Source organism: Aegilops tauschii, chromosome 5 (assembly GCF_002575655.3).
Source record: "Aegilops tauschii subsp. strangulata cultivar AL8/78 chromosome 5, Aet v6.0, whole genome shotgun sequence".
Taxonomy (NCBI): domain Eukaryota; kingdom Viridiplantae; phylum Streptophyta; class Magnoliopsida; order Poales; family Poaceae; genus Aegilops; species Aegilops tauschii.
In genome coordinates, this window is record NC_053039.3 from 537,270,789 (window position 1) to 537,287,910 (window position 17,122).

The window sequence follows — 17,122 nt, forward strand, 5'->3', positions numbered from 1 at the left end:
GATATTGGCCATATCATGTCACTATTTGATTGCATGTGATGTTTATCATGTTTTTACATCTTATTTGCTTAGAACGACGGTAGCATAAATAAGATGATCCCTCATAAAATTTCAAGAAAGTGTTCCCCCTAACTGTGCACCGTTGCGAAAGTTCGTTGTTTCGAAGCACCACGTGATGATCGGGTGTGATAGATTCTAACGTTCGCATACAACGGGTGTAAGCCAGATTTACACATGCAAAACACTTAGGTTGACTTGACGAGCCTAGCATGTACAGACATGGCCTCGGAACACAAGAGACCGAAAGGTCGAACATGATTCGTATAGTGGATACGATCAACATGAAGATGTTCACCGATGATGACTAGTCCGTTTCACGTGATGATCGGACACGGCCTAGTTGACTCGGATCATGTATCACTTAGATGACTAGAGGGATGTCTATCTGAGTGGGAGTTCATTAAATAATTTGATTAGATGAACTTAATTATCATGAACATAGTCAAAAGGTCTTTGCAAATTATGTCGTAGCTCACGCTTTGGTGCTACTGTTTTAGATTTGTTCCTAGAGAAATTCAGTTGAGAGTTGACCGTAGCAATTATGCGGACTGGGTCCGTAAACTGAGGATTGTCCTCATTGCTGCGCAGAAGGATTATGTCCTTAATGCACTGCTCAGTGTGCTGAACCTCGAGCGTCGGTTGTGGATGTTGCGAACATGTGACATACACGTTTTGATGACTATATGATAGTTCAGTGCGTAATGCTAAATGGTTTAGAATTGAGGCACCAAAGACGTTTTTGAAACATCGCAGAACATATGAGATGTTCCAAGGACTGAAATTGGGATTTCAGGCTAGTGCCCACGTCAAGAGGTATGAGACCTCTGACAAGTTTCTTAAGCCTGCAAACTAAGGAGAAAAGCTCAATCGTTGAGCATGTGCTCAGATTGTATGAGTACTACAATCGCTTGAATCGAGTGGGAGTTAATCTTCCAGATGAGATAGTGATGGTTCTCCAAAGTCACTGCCACCAAGCTACTAGAGCTTCATGATGAACTATAACATATCAGGGATAGATATGATGATCCTTGAGCTATTCGCGACACCGCAAAAGTAGAAATCAAATAGGAGCATCAATTGTTGATGGTTAGTAAAACCACTAGTTTCAAGAAGGGCAAGGGCAAGAAAGGGATACTTCATGAAACGGCAAATCAGTTGTTGCTCTAGTGAAGAAACCCAAGGTTGAACCCAAACCCGAGACTAAGTGCTTTTGAAATGAGGGGGGCGGTCACTAAAGCAGAACTACCCTAGATACTTGGTAGATGAGAAGGCTGGCAAGGCCGATAGAAGTATATTGGATATACATTATAATGTGTACTTTACTAGTACTCCTAGTAGCACCAGGGTATTAAATACCGGTTCGGTTGCTAAGTGGTAGTAACTCAAAATAAAAAGCTACGGAATAAACAGAGACTAGCTGAAGGTGAGATGACGATATGTGTTGGAAGTGGTTCCAAGGTTGATGTGATCAAGCATCGCATGCTCCCTCTACCATCGAGATTGGTGTTAAACCTAAATAATTGTTATTTGGTGTTTGCGTTGAGCATAGACATGATTGGATTATGTTTATCGCAATACAGTTATTCATTTAAGGAGAATAATGGTTACTCTATTTATTTGAATAATACCTTCAATGGTCTTGCACCTAAAATGAATGGTTCATTGAATCTCGATCGTAGTGATACACATGTTCATGCCAAAAGATATAAGATAGTAATGATAGTACCACATACTTGTGGCACTGCCATTTGAGTCATATTGGTATAAAACGCATGAAGAAGCTCCATGTTGATGGATCTTTGGACTCACTCGTTTTTTGAAAAGTTTGAGACATGCGAACCATGTCTATTGGTTTATATGCATGAAGAAACTCCATGCAGATGGATCATTTGGACTCACTTGAGACATGCAAATCATACCACATGGGCAAGATGACTGAAAGGCCTCGTTTTCAGTGAGATGAAACAAGAGAGCAACTTGTTGGAAGTAATACATTTGATGTGTGCAATCCAATGAGTGTTGAGGCACGCAGTGAATATCGTTATGCTCTTACTTCACAGATGATTTGATTAGATTCTAAGTATATTTACTTGATGAAACACAAGTCTGAATTATTGAAAGGTTCAAGTAATTTCAGAGTGAAGTTGAAGATCGTCGTGACAAGAGGATAAAATGTCTATGATATGATCATAGAGATGAATATCTGAGTTACATGTTTGGTACACAACTAAGACATTGTGGAAATTGTTTCACAACTAATGCCGCCTGGAACACCATAGTGTGATGGTGTGTCCGAACATCATAGCTGCACCCTATTGGATGTGGTGCAAACCATGATGTCTCTTATCGAATTACCACTATCGTTTATGGGTTAGGCATTAGAGACAACCGCATTCACTTTAAATAGGGCACCACGTAATTCCGTTGAGATGACATCGTATGAACTATGGTTTAGAGAAACCTAAGCTGTAATTCCGTAGTAGTGCTTGGCGAAGCCCTGCCGGAGAACTGCAAGCTCCACCACCACGCCGTCGTGATGCCGGAGCTCTCCCTCAACTTCTCCTCTCCCCTTGATGGATCAACAAGGAGGAGACGTCCCCGGGCTGTACGTGTGTTGAACGCGGAGGTGCCGTTGTTCGGCGCTTAGATCGGAATCAACCGCGATCTGAATCGCTACGAGTATGACTCCTTCATCCGCGTTCTTGTAACGCTTCCGCATCGCGATCTTCAAGGGTATGAAGATGCACTCCCCTCTCTCTCATTGCTAGTCTCTCCATAGATTGATCTTGGTGATGCGTAGAAAATTTTTAATTTCTGCAACGATCCCCAACATGTTCATGCTCAACGCTGACACCAAATAACAATTATTCAGGTCTAAAACTAATCCCGAAGGTAGATGTAGAGGTAGTGTGCCGATCGCGATCACATCGACTTTGGAACCATTTCCCACGCGCATCATCACCTCGTCCTTAGCCAATCCTCGCTTAATTCGTAGCCCCTGTTTCGAGTTGCAAATATGAGCAACAGAACCAGTATCAAATACCCAGGCGCTACTACGAGCATAAGCTAAGTACACATCAATAACATGTATATCAAATATACCTTTCACTTTGCCATCCTTCTTATCCGCCAAATACTTGGGGCAGTTCCGCTTCCAGTGACCAGTCCCTTTGAAGTAGAAGCACTCAGTCTCAGGCTTAGGTCCAGACTTGGGCTTCTTCACTTGAGCAGCAACTTACTTGCCGTTCTTCTTGAAGTTCCCCTTCTTTCCTTTGCCCTTCTTCTTGAAACTGGTGGTCTTGTTGACCATCAACACTTGATGCTCCTTCTTGATTTCTACCTCCGCAGCTTTTAGCATTGCGAAGAGCTCGGGAATTGTCTTATCCATCCCTTGCATATTATAGTTCATCACGAAGCTTTTGTAGCTTGGTGGCAGTGATTGAAGAACTCTGTCAATGAGACTATCATCAGGAAGATTAACTCCCAGTTGAGTCAAGTGGTTGTGGTTCCCAGACATTCTGAGTATATATTCACTGACAGAACTATTCTCCTCCATCTTGCAGCTATAGAACTTATTGGAGACTTCATATCTCTCAATCCGGGCATTTGCTTGAAATATTAACTTCAACTCCTGGAACATCTCATATGCTCCATGACGTTCAAAACGTCGTTGAAGTCCCGGTTCTAAGCCGTAAAGCATGGTACACTGAACTATCGAGTAGTCATCAACACACTTCTGCCAGGCATTCACAATGTATGCAGTTGCTGGCGCGGGTGGTACACCTAGCGGTGCTTCCAGGACGTAATTCTTCTGTGCACCAATGAGGGTAATCCTCAAGTTACGCACCCAGTCCGTGTAATTGCTACCATCATCTTTCAACTTAGCTTTCTCTAGGAACGCATTAAAATTGAATGGAACAATAGCACGGGCCATTTATCTACAACAACATAGACATGCAAAATACTACCAGGTACTAAGTTCATGATAAATTAAAGTTCAATTAATCATATTACTTAAGAACTCCCACTTAGATAGACATCCCTCTAATCATCTAAGTGATCACATGATCCAAATCAACTAAACCATGTCCGATCATCACGTGAGATGGAGTAGTTTTCAATGGTGAACATCACTATGTTGATCATATCTACTATATGATTCACGCTCGACCTTTCGGTCTCAGTGTTCCGAGGTCATATCTGCATATGCTACGCTCGTCAAGTTCAACCCGAGTATTCTGCGTGTGCAAAACTGGCTTGCACCCGTTGTATGTGAACGTAGAGCTTATCACACCCGATCATCACGTGGTGTCTTGGCACGACGAACTGTCGCAACGGTGCATACTCAGGGAGAACACTTATACCTTGAAATTTAGTGAGAGATCATCTTATAATGCTACCGTCGAACTAAGCAAAATAAGATGCATAAAGGATAAACATCACATGCAATCAATATAAGTGATATGATATGGCCATCATCATCTTGTGCCTTTGATCTCCATCTCCAAAGCACCATCATGATCAGCATCGTCACCAGCGCGACACCTTGATCTCCATCGTAGCATCGTTGTCGTCTCGCCAACTATTGCTTCTACGACTATCGCTACCGCTTAGTGATAAAGTAAAAACAATTACATGGCGATTGCATTGCATACAATAAAGCGACAACCATATGGCTCCTGCCAGTTGCCGATAACTCTGTTACAAAACATGATCATCTCATACAATAAAATATAGCATCATGTCTTGACCATATCACATCACAACATGCCCTACAAAAACAAGTTAGACGTCCTCTACTTTGTTGTTGCAAGTTTTATGTGGCTGCTACGGGCTTAACAAGAACCGTTCTTACCTACGCATCAAAAACCACTACGATTTGTCGTCAAGTGTGCTGTTTTAACCTTCAACAAGGACCGGGCGTAGCCACACTAGATTCACCTAAAGTTGGAAAAACAGACACCCACTAGCCACCTGTGTGCGAAGCACGTCGGTAGAACCAGTCTCGCGTAAGCGTACGCGTAATGTCGGTCTGGGCCGCTTCATCCAACAATACCGCCGAAACAAAGTATGACATGCTGGTAAGCAGTATGACTATTATTGCCCACAACTCTTTGTGTTCTACTCGTGCAAATAACATCTACGTATAAACCTGGCTCTGATACCACTCATGGGGAACGCAGTAATTTCAAAAAAAATCATACGATCACGCAAGATCTATCTATGTGATGCATAGCAATGAGAGGGGAGAGTGTTGTCTATGTACCTCATAGACCGAAAGCGGAAGCGTTATGACAACGCGGTTGATGTAGTCGTACGTCTTCACGATCCGACCGATCCTAGCACCGAAGATACGGCACCTCCGCGATCTGCACACGTTCAGCTCAGTGACGTCCCACGAACTCTAGATCCAGCTGAGGTCGAGGGAAAGTTTCGTCAGCACGATGACATGATGACGATGATGATGAAGTTACCGATGCAGGGCTTCGCCTAAGCACTACAACGATATGACTGAGGTGGAAATCTGTGGAGGGGGGCACCGTACACGGCTAAACAATCAACTTGTCTCTATGGGGTGCCCCCCTCCCCCGTATATAAAGGAGTGGAGGAGGGGGCCGGCCGGCCTCAAGGGGTGCGCCCCAATGGGGGAATCCTACTCCAAGTAGGAGTAGGTTCCCCCCTTTCCTAGTCCAACTAGGAGGGGGAAGGAAGGGAAGAGGGAGAGAAGGAAAGGGCCCCCCCTCCCCAATTCGGATTGGGCTTGGGGGGCGCGCCCCTCCTCTAGGCAGCCTCCTCCTCTCTTCCACTAAAGCCCATTAAGGCCCATTGACCCCCGGGGGGTTCCGGTAACCTCCCGGTACTCCGGAAAAATGCCCGAACCACTCGGAACCTTTCCGGTGTCCAAACATAGCCTTCCAATATATTAATCTTTATGTCTCGACAATTTAGAGACTCGTCGTCATGTCCGTGATCACATCCGGGACTTCGAACTACCTTCGGTACATCAAAACACATAAACTCATAATACCGATCGTCACCGAACGTTAAGCGTGCGGACCCTACGGGTTCGAGAACTATGTATACATGACCGAGACTCACTTCCGGTCAATAACCAATAGCGGAACCTGGATGCTCATATTGTTTCCTACATATTCTACAAAGATCTTTATCGGTCAAACCGCATAACAACATACGTTGTTCCCTTTGTCATCAGTATGTTACTTGCCCGAGATTCGATCGTCGGTATCTCAATACCTAGTTCAATCTCGTTACTGGCAAGTCTCTTTACTCGTTCCGTAAAGCATCATCCCGCAACTAACTCATTAGTCACATTGCTTGCAAGGCTTATAGTGATGTGCATTACCGAGAGGGCCCAGAGATACCTCTCCGTAACTCGGAGTGACAAATCCTAATCTCGATCTATGCCAACCCAACAAACACCATCGGAGACACATGTAGAACATCTTTATAATCACCCAGCTACGTTGTGATGTTTTATAGCACACTAAGTGTTCCTCCGGTATTCGGGAGTTGCATAATCTCATAGTCATAGGAACATGTATAAGTCATGAAGAAAGCAATAGCAAGAAACTAAACGAGCATAGTGCTAAGCTAAAGAATGGGCTAAGTCAATCACATCATTCTCTAATGATGTGATCCCGTTCATCAAATGAGAACACATGTCTATGGCTAGGAAACTTAACCATCTTGGATTAACGAGCTAGTCAAGTAGAGGCATACTAGTGACACTCTGTTTGTCTATGTATTCACACATGTACTAAGTTTCCGGTTAATACAATTCTAGCATGAATAATAAACATTTATCATGATATAAGGAAATATAAATAACAACTTTATTATTGCCTCTAGGGCATATTTCCTTCATTTATGTCTTGGCAGACAAGTTGAACATTTACTTGTCCAATAAGTTCAGGACTTGTAAACCAAGTGTCGGTGTCAAAACCGGCAGATCTCGGGTAGGGGGTCCCAAGCTGTGTGTCGTGGATCGATGGGTAACAGGAGACAGGGGACACGATGTTTACCCAGGTTCGGGCCCTCTCTATCGAGGTAATACCCTACTTCCTGCTTGATTGATCTTGATGAATATAGGGTTACAAGAGTTGATCTACCTCGAGATCAAATGTTGTGGTATAAGACCTAAGGGTATGATGAGTAATGTCATAATAATCTATCGACTAGCCTGGCCTTGGCTTATATAATGCACCAGAGGCCTAGGATAACAAGAGTCCTAGCCGAATACATTGGTGGAGAGCAGTCCTTGTCTTTATCACCAAGTCTTGTGGAATATTCCTTGTATGCGGCATGGGCTGCCCGAAGTGGCCCATGAGTGAACCGTCATGGGGGTCCTCGGCCCGATCCACCTAGTCAGGAGACGATGTGGTGAGTACCCCCTAGTCCAGGAAACAGTCAGTAGCCCCCTGAACCGGTCTTCAAGTTGGGGACGCTCCTCGATCCTTCCGAACTGTTCTTCATCTTCGGTCGTTGGTCTTGAAAACTGGTTCAACAAATCTTCGATCTTGAGGATCGCCGAAGTAAATCCGAAGAGTTTACACGTCGGGTATCCGAGGAGCCCCTTTAAGTTATCGGCCTTTATCAATGCCTTGTTATTTTTATGCCACACCTCGGGTTTGAAGTTGTTCCCGGGCGGCAGTGTCCTCTTGCGTCCGAGCTCCAACGCCGGACTGTATTTGAGGTATCTTTTGCAGCCGAGCACCAACGCCGGACTGCTTCCGAGCTCCAATGCCGGAATGTATCCGAGCTCCAGCACCGGACTATGTCCAAGCTCCAACGCCGGACTATATCCGAGGTGCCATAGATCACCTTGGTTCAAAAAAGTTGAAGGAGTTTAGCCGAGCTTAATGCCGGAAATGCCCTCTATGGAGCCAGCCACTGGTGCCCGAGCTTTATGCCGGATTGCTTCCGAGGTGGTGCACCACCCCGACTGCGGGCCGATTTTTTGTCAATACTTTTGATTGGTGCAATTTATTCCCTGCCGAGATATATAGCCAGTAGCCCTCAAGGTGTGTATCAGTCGAAAACCCGAGATGCACCTGAAGGATGACATAAGACCGCTGATCCCTGTAGCCCCTGAGACTCAGGTTGATTCGCAAAATCGGCCTGAGGATCAACTCCTAGCTCGGCAGAATACTTCGGGACACAAAAAGCGGTGTGCAAAGTCCTCGAGACTCAGGTTGGGTGCGGCCAACCAACCTGAGGATCATAATATCCTCGAAAACTATATTGCACTTAAATTTTCTGCATTGGATTGCCAATGCAGTAGCCCCCGAGACACTGGTCGGGTGGCAACACCAGATCACGGGATCAATGTGCCCCTTTAATATTTATAAATAATGAGCGTGAAGCCCAGTAGCCCCCGAGCCTTAATGTGGGCACGGGTGGCCGAATTAAGGATCGATATCCGGAGTAAAATCACAAATTATGTGTAATGATTCTATGTATCCAAGTACTTGACATTATTAATGCTCGAATCCACATTGTCCAAAACTTTGTTGACCGGCCATCGGCTTCAACCTCCTCGGCCAGCAGCTGGGGAGTGTTTGTCCTACTTTATTAAGCCTTTATAAGGGCAAAGGTTTACGGCAAACAAGGCAATCCGGTCATACGGTTTTATAAACAAAGGTACGTGGAGAGATATGTTATATTACTTTTTTAATGTAAGAAACATAAGGAAAATAGTCCCGCTATCGGTTCCTTTCCTTGGGTTGTCATGCTGACCATGATCATGAAACATCACCTCCGATCAATGTGGGAAGAAAATATTGAGGATTTAGTTCGGAGAAAGTTTCCAAACTCTATGGTATTAATGAACCGAAATTTTCACTTCCATCGTTGCCGACCAACTATATCCTTTAAGATTGCTAGCTTTCGGCTACACCCAGTCTGAGGTACTAACTCGGATGACCCGGTAGTAACAATCATAGAGGTGCTCCCTTTACCGCCTAGCCGAACAATCGGGAACGTAGGGGTAGGCACGGGAGCCAGGCAACCCAGCTTGGCCAAAATCTTAAGTCAAATTGATGCATATTTATGGCTTTATAACGATGATTGCGGAAGGCAGCCCTCGTATATTAAATACAAACGCCAATGATATGTTTATTTTGACTCCATTGCGACCGTTTATCAGTTGAAAGTGGCCCATCATCGGCTTCCACCCCCTTGTAGATGCTACGCAGGATGTTTTCGCAATAACAAAACAACCCTTAGCTGACGTCTCGGTGCCCGAAGGCGGTTGTGTTGGCGGAAACAAGGCAATCAGATATGCGGGCTTTATAACTTTCACTTAGTCATAGGAGCTTAAAGTTGGGAGGCCAGTTACTAGCCCCCGGTTAGTGTTTGGCGACAGTCGAGGTCAAGCCGTAAGCACTTCAACCAATGTTATGAGCGGACCATCACTTAACACGGGGTGACCTCTACCGATCTTATAGTTTAATATAGTCATCGGATCGCTAAACAGTTTACGCATATTGTGACAGTCAGTTTTCGGCTTTCTCCACTGAGGCGCTTAACCATGCTAGCTGGAAGCACAATCTTTTGGCACCTAGCCAAACAAAACGGAACGTAGGAGTCAAGCACAGGAGCCGGGCAACCCAACTATTGACCGAAGACACAGTTCGAAACCGATGCATATATAGCAATATCCGAGAATGTTTTTGCCGAATCTCTAAAGGTGTCCGGCGTTGCACTGCGAGACTTATGCTGGAAACACACAAATAGTTTAAAAGTGCCATAGGCTTGGAAGACAAAAAAACTTCAGCAAAAACTTGACGTCCGAACTAGATCAAGTGTAAGGTGCCAATCCGAAAATTGGCCTTAGAAAAAAATTGTGCTTCTGTCGTGCTTTAACATGACACGTCCTATCTCAAGACTTAAAGCGGGTCAGCCTATGGCTTCAACCTCCTATCCCGAAGGCGGAGTACTTCTTGTTAGGCCAGTTTAGAAAACTAAACTCTAGCGGCTTTGAGAGAGAAATTAGGCTCCCCGGCTATTGACCACACACTCGCGTCGAAAAAAGGAGTGATAGAAAAAGACTTTGCAGCGACTAAGAAGAACACTTATTATAAAACAGCTCATACTAATTTAAGAGCCCCCAAAAGACTTGGGTAAAAGAATTTTATGTATAATGATTGTATGTACCGAAGTACTTATATCATATCTGTGTTCACCCTAACTTTAAACGCGTCTTAACCGACCGTCGGCTTCTCCCTCTTCGGTCAAGGGCCGAAAAGTGTTATGTACTCCACCTGTCGGGAATATCGACGATGTTTCCGATAACCAGGCAATCAGGCCATAAGGCTGTAACAGACAAAGCGCGCTCAGGGAACTTATGCTATATTACTGACGAAGTGTAAGAAGCATCTTCGAAGAAAATAGTACCCCCACTGATACCTTTCTTTGGTTGCTCATTGTTACTATGAGACTTGTGCAATAGATATTTTGTACTCATGAGTTCCGTTGTGTGCCGACCATGATTGAAAACAATAAGAGCGCTAGCTTTCGGCTTCACCCAGTCTGAGGTCCGAGCTCGGATGACCCGATCATGACAATCGCAGAGGTGCTCCCTTTACTCCCTAGCCGAACAATCGGGAACGTAGGGGTAAACACAGGATCAAGGCAACCCAGCTTGCGGAACACTTAAGTCAACATGGTGCATATTGTGGCATAATACACGAACAAGGAATGAAGCCATACAAGTATAATCATATGCAAGAGGAAAGGCTTCATAAAGGAAGCCCCCAAGTAAACAGGGTATTTGAATTTGTGTGTCACAAACAAAGTTTTGACAAGGAATTTTTTCACAAAAAACTATTTGCCAAAAAAGTATAATGCTTGGTCGAACCGAACAAAATTTAAAACTGAAAGTTTTTGAGCATGAAAGCGACTTAGCTGGTTAATGTGCTCGGTGTTGATGACGCGGTCCGAGCTTGATGCGGGACAAGGTCCCAGCTCCCGAGCCGGTCCCGAGGTGGCGGAGCGAAGAGCTCGGCACTCTGAAGTGGCGACATAGCACGGCCAATGTGGCGAGGTGGAACCCCCAGTCCGACTGAGGCGACGAAGCAGGCCGGCAGTGTGACGCCGAAGTCCCTGGCGTGGGTTAATGAAGTGATGGCGAAGCCCCCCGTCCATCCGAGGTGACGTGGTATGTCAGTATGCCGAGGTGACAACACTGCCCGACCCGGATCATTTACCTGTGCACAAAAAATAGTGCAAACCAGAGATAATAGTAATAATAATAAATTAAAAAAATAGTTGCATAATTAATAATTTATGCAAGTGAATAATAAAAGAAATATGGCCCGTGTGCCGAACACTCGATGAGGTAGAGCTCTCTCAACGATGCCGAAGTCCCCGAGGCAACCGAACACGTCGGTATGGCAACACGACCAACAAGGTGATCACGCGAGCCGATTTACGCTGATTGGGACGACAGCGTCGGCTTGCCGAAGAGATCACGTGACGTAGTCGAAGTCCATTACTTCACAGGTCGGTCCGAGTTCCGAATGCGGCGTTCGCCAGACTATGTACGGAAACTGACCGAAACACCATGTGACCGTCGTTAATGCGGCCACCATTTGATAGACCTGTGTACAGATGATGGAACAAACCAGAGTAGTAATTCCTTGGAAAAAATAAACCCAAACAAGCAAAAATTACAAGGATAAATAACACCTGGTTTATTTGTTGTAGCAATCCGAAGAAAGGTGACTCCCAAAATTGGGACTCGATCCGCACACCCATTGCCTGATGGGTGATAAAGCGACGGCATGGCGATGCTGGCAAAGGTTGGCTTGCCGAGACAAAGCCCTCGGTCCAGCTAACGTGACGAAGCTGGTCGGCTGGTGATGCCGAAGTCACCGGAGTATGTTGATGAAGAAATAGCCAAGTCTCCGGTCCAGCCGAAGTGACGGAGCAGGTCGGTGAGGAGACGTTGCAGCTACCATGTCAGCCGAGGTGTTGAAGCAGTTCGGCGTGATGGACATCGGCTTGAAGAAGCAACAGTGCGGCCATGCTGACGCAGGTCGTGACTTGTGACGCGGTCAATGCCGGCTTGATGAAGTGACCACGGCGATGCCGGTGTGCCCGCTCCGTATAATCCGCGAGGCAGCGATTTTGGTGATGATTTGTCCTTCGCGATGTCGAACTCTTGTTCGGCTTGCCGAGATGATGATCCGAAGAAGTTGAGATCGGCTCAACAAAGCGGCGACGTGTCTAGCGCAGGTCGGCAGCCATGGAGCAATATTGCCAGACTGGTTTGACACCAGCGTGATGGTGAAGATTACCTCGAAGGAGGCTTAAAATTTTATGGGTACGTGTTTAAAAACAACGCACAATACCCTAGGAAAAAATTCCTTCAAAAGGGTTGTCCAATATCCCGTTCATGAAGAAACATGAACTCGGGCCGGATTCGTATTCGCGCAGAAAACAGATCCGAAAATTGGTCCACTCATCGGAAGGTTCCCGGAGTTTGAACCGTCAGATCAGCTGAAATTTGGAGGGGTGGTAGATATGGGAATTCCACAGCAGATGAGCGGTTGGATCTTCCAATGGACCTCCGAGCTGTGCTCTGGAGACCACGCCCTAAACTCATCCAGATTCCCGTCCAGATTTGACAGGGCTCCCATATATCGTACATTGTCAGAAATTCCTCCATCGGAACTCGACGAAATTTGGCATGGTTGTTGTAGACTTAATTCCGCACAATTCCACCGAAGGAATCGTCAAAGCGATGCTCGAGGAGGTGGTGGCAGCGGATACAAGTTTGCTATTCGGAAAAAATAGCACGGTCGCCCGAGGGCAATGTTGACGTTGAGCCCCCAAGCTCCATGGATGATTCTTCCATGATCATGATAGAGATCGGAGTTGATGTTGATGAAGGCCCTCGTCCGAACATGATGATTGGAGGCAGGGCACAGTCCTCGGTCAAGCCAAGGTGACCAGTCGAGCCGGCGATGAAGACGCTGACGTCGCAGTTGATCTGCAGGTGGGCCATTGATCTTTTGCCGATCACACAGCGGAACTCTCAATGAAAGCACCATTGTCGGTGTCAAAACCGGCAGATCTCGGGTAGGGGGTCCCAAGCTGTGTGTCGTGGATCGATGGGTAACAGGAGACAGGGGACACGATGTTTACCCAGGTTCGGGCCCTCTCTATCGAGGTAATACCCTACTTCCTGCTTGATTGATCTTGATGAATATAGGGTTACAAGAGTTGATCTACCTCGAGATCATATGTTGTGGTCTAAGACCTAAGGGTATGATGAGTAATGTCATAATAATCTATCGACTAGCCTGGCCTTGGCTTATATAATGCACCAGAGGCCTAGGATAACAAGAGTCCTAGCCGAATACGTTGGTGGAGAGGAGTCCTTGTCTTGATCGTCAAGTCTTGTGGAATACTCCTTGTATGCGGCATGGGCTACCCGAAGTGGCCCATGAGTGAACCGCCATGGGGGTCCTCGGCCCGATCCACCTAGTCGGGAGACGATGTGGTGAGTACCCCCTAGTCCAGGACACCGTCACCAAGTCGGTTTGAGATCATGATCGTGACACGATACCACCTTGCTCCTCCTATATATAATTCTTACCGGCCGCGGCCAAATACACATCAAAAACACCTAGGGTTTTGTCTCATCTCACAACTTGAGCCGTCACCGTAGTCTACTCCATCCCGAACAAGGTGTGCATGTTGGGAAACGTAGCATGCAATTTAAAAAAAATTCCTACGCTCACGCAAGATCTATCTAGGAGATGCATAGCAAAGAGAGGGGGAGAGTGTGTCCACATACCCTCATAGACTGAAAGCGAAAGCGTTTGACAACGTCGTTGATGTAATCGCACTTCTTCTTGTTCCGACCGATCAAGCACCGAACGTACGTCACCTCCGAGTTCTACACACGTTCAGCTCGATGACGCCCCTCAAACTATTGATCCAGCAAAGTGTCGAGGGAGAGTTCCGTCAGCACGATGGCGTGGTGATGGTGATGGTGAAGTGATCCGCGCAGGGCTTCGCCTAAGCACTACGAAGATATGACCGGAGGCGTAAACTGTGGAGGGAGGCGCCGCACACGGCTAACAATTGTTGGTGTGTGTTCTAGCGGTGCCCCCCCCCCCCCCCACATATATATAGGTTGGAGGGGAGGGGAGGAATCCAAGTGGGCGCCCCAAGTAGGAGGAATCCTACCTGGGCGCCTCCCCAATTCGGCCTCCCCCCTTCCATAAGTTCCGGAGGGGCAAGGAAGGAGGAGGGAGGAGGGAAGAAAGGGGAGGCCGAATCCCTCCCCTTCCTTCTATCTTCCCCTCTTTCCTTATCCTCCTATTTCGGCCTATATGGGGGCGCACCAGCCCCTTGTGGGCTGATCTGTCCCTCTCTTGGCCCATAAGGCCCATATCTTTGCCGGTGGTGCCCGGAACCCCTTCCGGTGACCCGATATATACCCGGTACCCTCCGAAACACTTTCGGTGTCCGAATGCTATCGTCCTATATATCAATATTTACCTCTCGACCATTTCGAGACTCCTCGTCATGTCCGTGATCTCATCCGGGACTCCGAACAACGGTCACCAAATCACATAACTCATATAACACAAAATCGTCATCGAACGTTATGCGTGCGGACCCTACGGGTTCGAGAACTATGTAGACATGACCGAGACACCTCTCCGGTCAATAACCAATAGCGGAACCTGGATGCTCATATTGGCTCCTACATATTCTACGAAGATCTTTATCGGTCGAACCATTATGACAACATACGTTATTCCCTTTGTCATCGGTATGTTACTTGCCCGAGATTCGATCATCGGTATCTTCATACCTAGTTCAATCTCGTTACCGGCAAGTCTCTTTACTCGTTCAGTAATACATCATCTCGCAACTAACTCATTAGTCACTTTGCTTGCAAGGCTTCTTATGATGTGCATTACCGAGAGGGCCCAGAGATACCTCTCCGATACTCGGAGTGACAAATCCTAATTTCGATCTATGCCAACCCAACAAACACCTTTGGAGATACCTGTAGAGCATCTTTATAATCACCCAGTTACGTTGTGATGTTTGATAGCACACAAGGCATTCCTCCGGTATCCGGGAGTTGCATAATCTCATAGTCAAAGGAATATGTATTTGACATGAAGAAAGCAATAGCAATAAACTGAACGATCAACATGCTAAGCTAACGGATGGGTCTTGTCCATCACATCATTCCTAATGATGTGATCCCGTTCATCAAATGACAACACATGTCTATGGTTAGGAAACTTAACCATCTTTGATTAACGAGCTAGTCTAGTATAGGCTTACTAGGGACACGGTGTTTTGTCTATTTAGGCACACATGTATCAAGTTTCCGGTTAATACAATTCTAGCATGAATAATAACCATTTATCATGATAGAAGGAAATATAAAATAACAACTTTATTATTGCCTCTAGGGCATATCTCGTTCAGTGCATCGGCGTGAGGGAGAGCACGTATTGGAAACCGCTCATCCTTGTGATCCTGCACCGGGAGAGGATGAATTAGGTTTTTGCGAAGCACTCTGCACGACTGCTCTAGTTCGTCGCCATGGGTCATCTTTTGTCCAAGTCAGGCATCGCTACTCATTGTCATCTTCAATGTCGTCTCATGAGGTCATCACCAATCTCATGATCTATTCATGTCCCTAATTATGGCTACTGTTATATGTGCCATGTTGTTGTGCATGTTTTCTTGTTCATCGTGTATGCTAGACTGTTACATGCTAATTATTGTTCTAGTCATGAATTATTTACTATAATTAATCACAAATTTGCCTAATATTCAAATAATCACATTGCGGCATCCGCCGCGTGACGTCATGGTTGAGATATGTTCGCCTCCGGTCGATTTCCTTCTCTGGTTTCGGTCTGGCGATGACTGCAGTCGAGTGCTCATTAAGCACTCTTGTAAGGCGCGGTGAGACCACCCATCTGAGGCGTTGGCAGCACGGGGTGGGTAGCGAGGCATTGTCCCTGGATTTTCTGATAAGGATGAACTTCGATGGGCTTCCACAAGAGGCATGGGAGCTGGAGTTCACCGTGAAGCTTGCTAACCATCTCGGCGTCGATCTTGTGAAGATGTTGAAGCCTACCGATCATTACTTTGATGGAAGCGTGGATGATAAATCCCAACAAATCGGTTAAATTGTACGAGGTGGAGCTCCCAGAACCTGACACACCGCATGACTATCTATCCTCACATTCTGACGGACCAAATTCGCCGCCTATCCTTGCCTGATAATTGAGAACCGGATAGTGGTTCATCATGTGAAGCCCATGCGCTAAAGGTTATTAATCGCAGTCCAATCATAACTGATTTGCCGCGTATGTACGATTACGATGAGGATTCCAACACTACTCGTTGTCACACATTCACCTGCTATCCTGGTACAATTGATGGCATAAAAGGAGCTATGTTGGTGGTGGGCATGGTTCTACGGGGCCAGGCTCCGAGGGACATGCAGGTGGACTATCTAAGATGTGAAAACATACTTATTTTGTAGTTTGAATTAATTTTGAATGGTGGGAATGTAACAAACCTGTGTTAGGTTTATGAATGTAGACTGAATTTATGAAAATTGTGTTGGGTTTATATGCAATGTGTTGTGAACCTATGTGATGTCAACTATTGTATCTAAATTTGGCACTGCGATGTCAATTATGTATCTAAATTATCTACTCCCTTCAATCCATATTAATTGTCATTGATTTAGTACAACATTGTACTAAATCAGTGACAATTAATATGGATGTGAGGGAGTATCTAAATTTTTTGTTGGGATATATCGATGTGAGATGATCATGATCAACATATATATATATATGACACTTCGGATGATGTTGTGTTCAGTTCACTGCATGCCTCTATATAACAGTTTGGTTTTGCATATAACAACATATAGAGTCTATCCGACATATATATGACACTTATGATCATGATGTTGTAGTTTGGTCAATTGAGATGATGTTGTGGTCAGTACACACTCTATATAGCAACACATATGCAA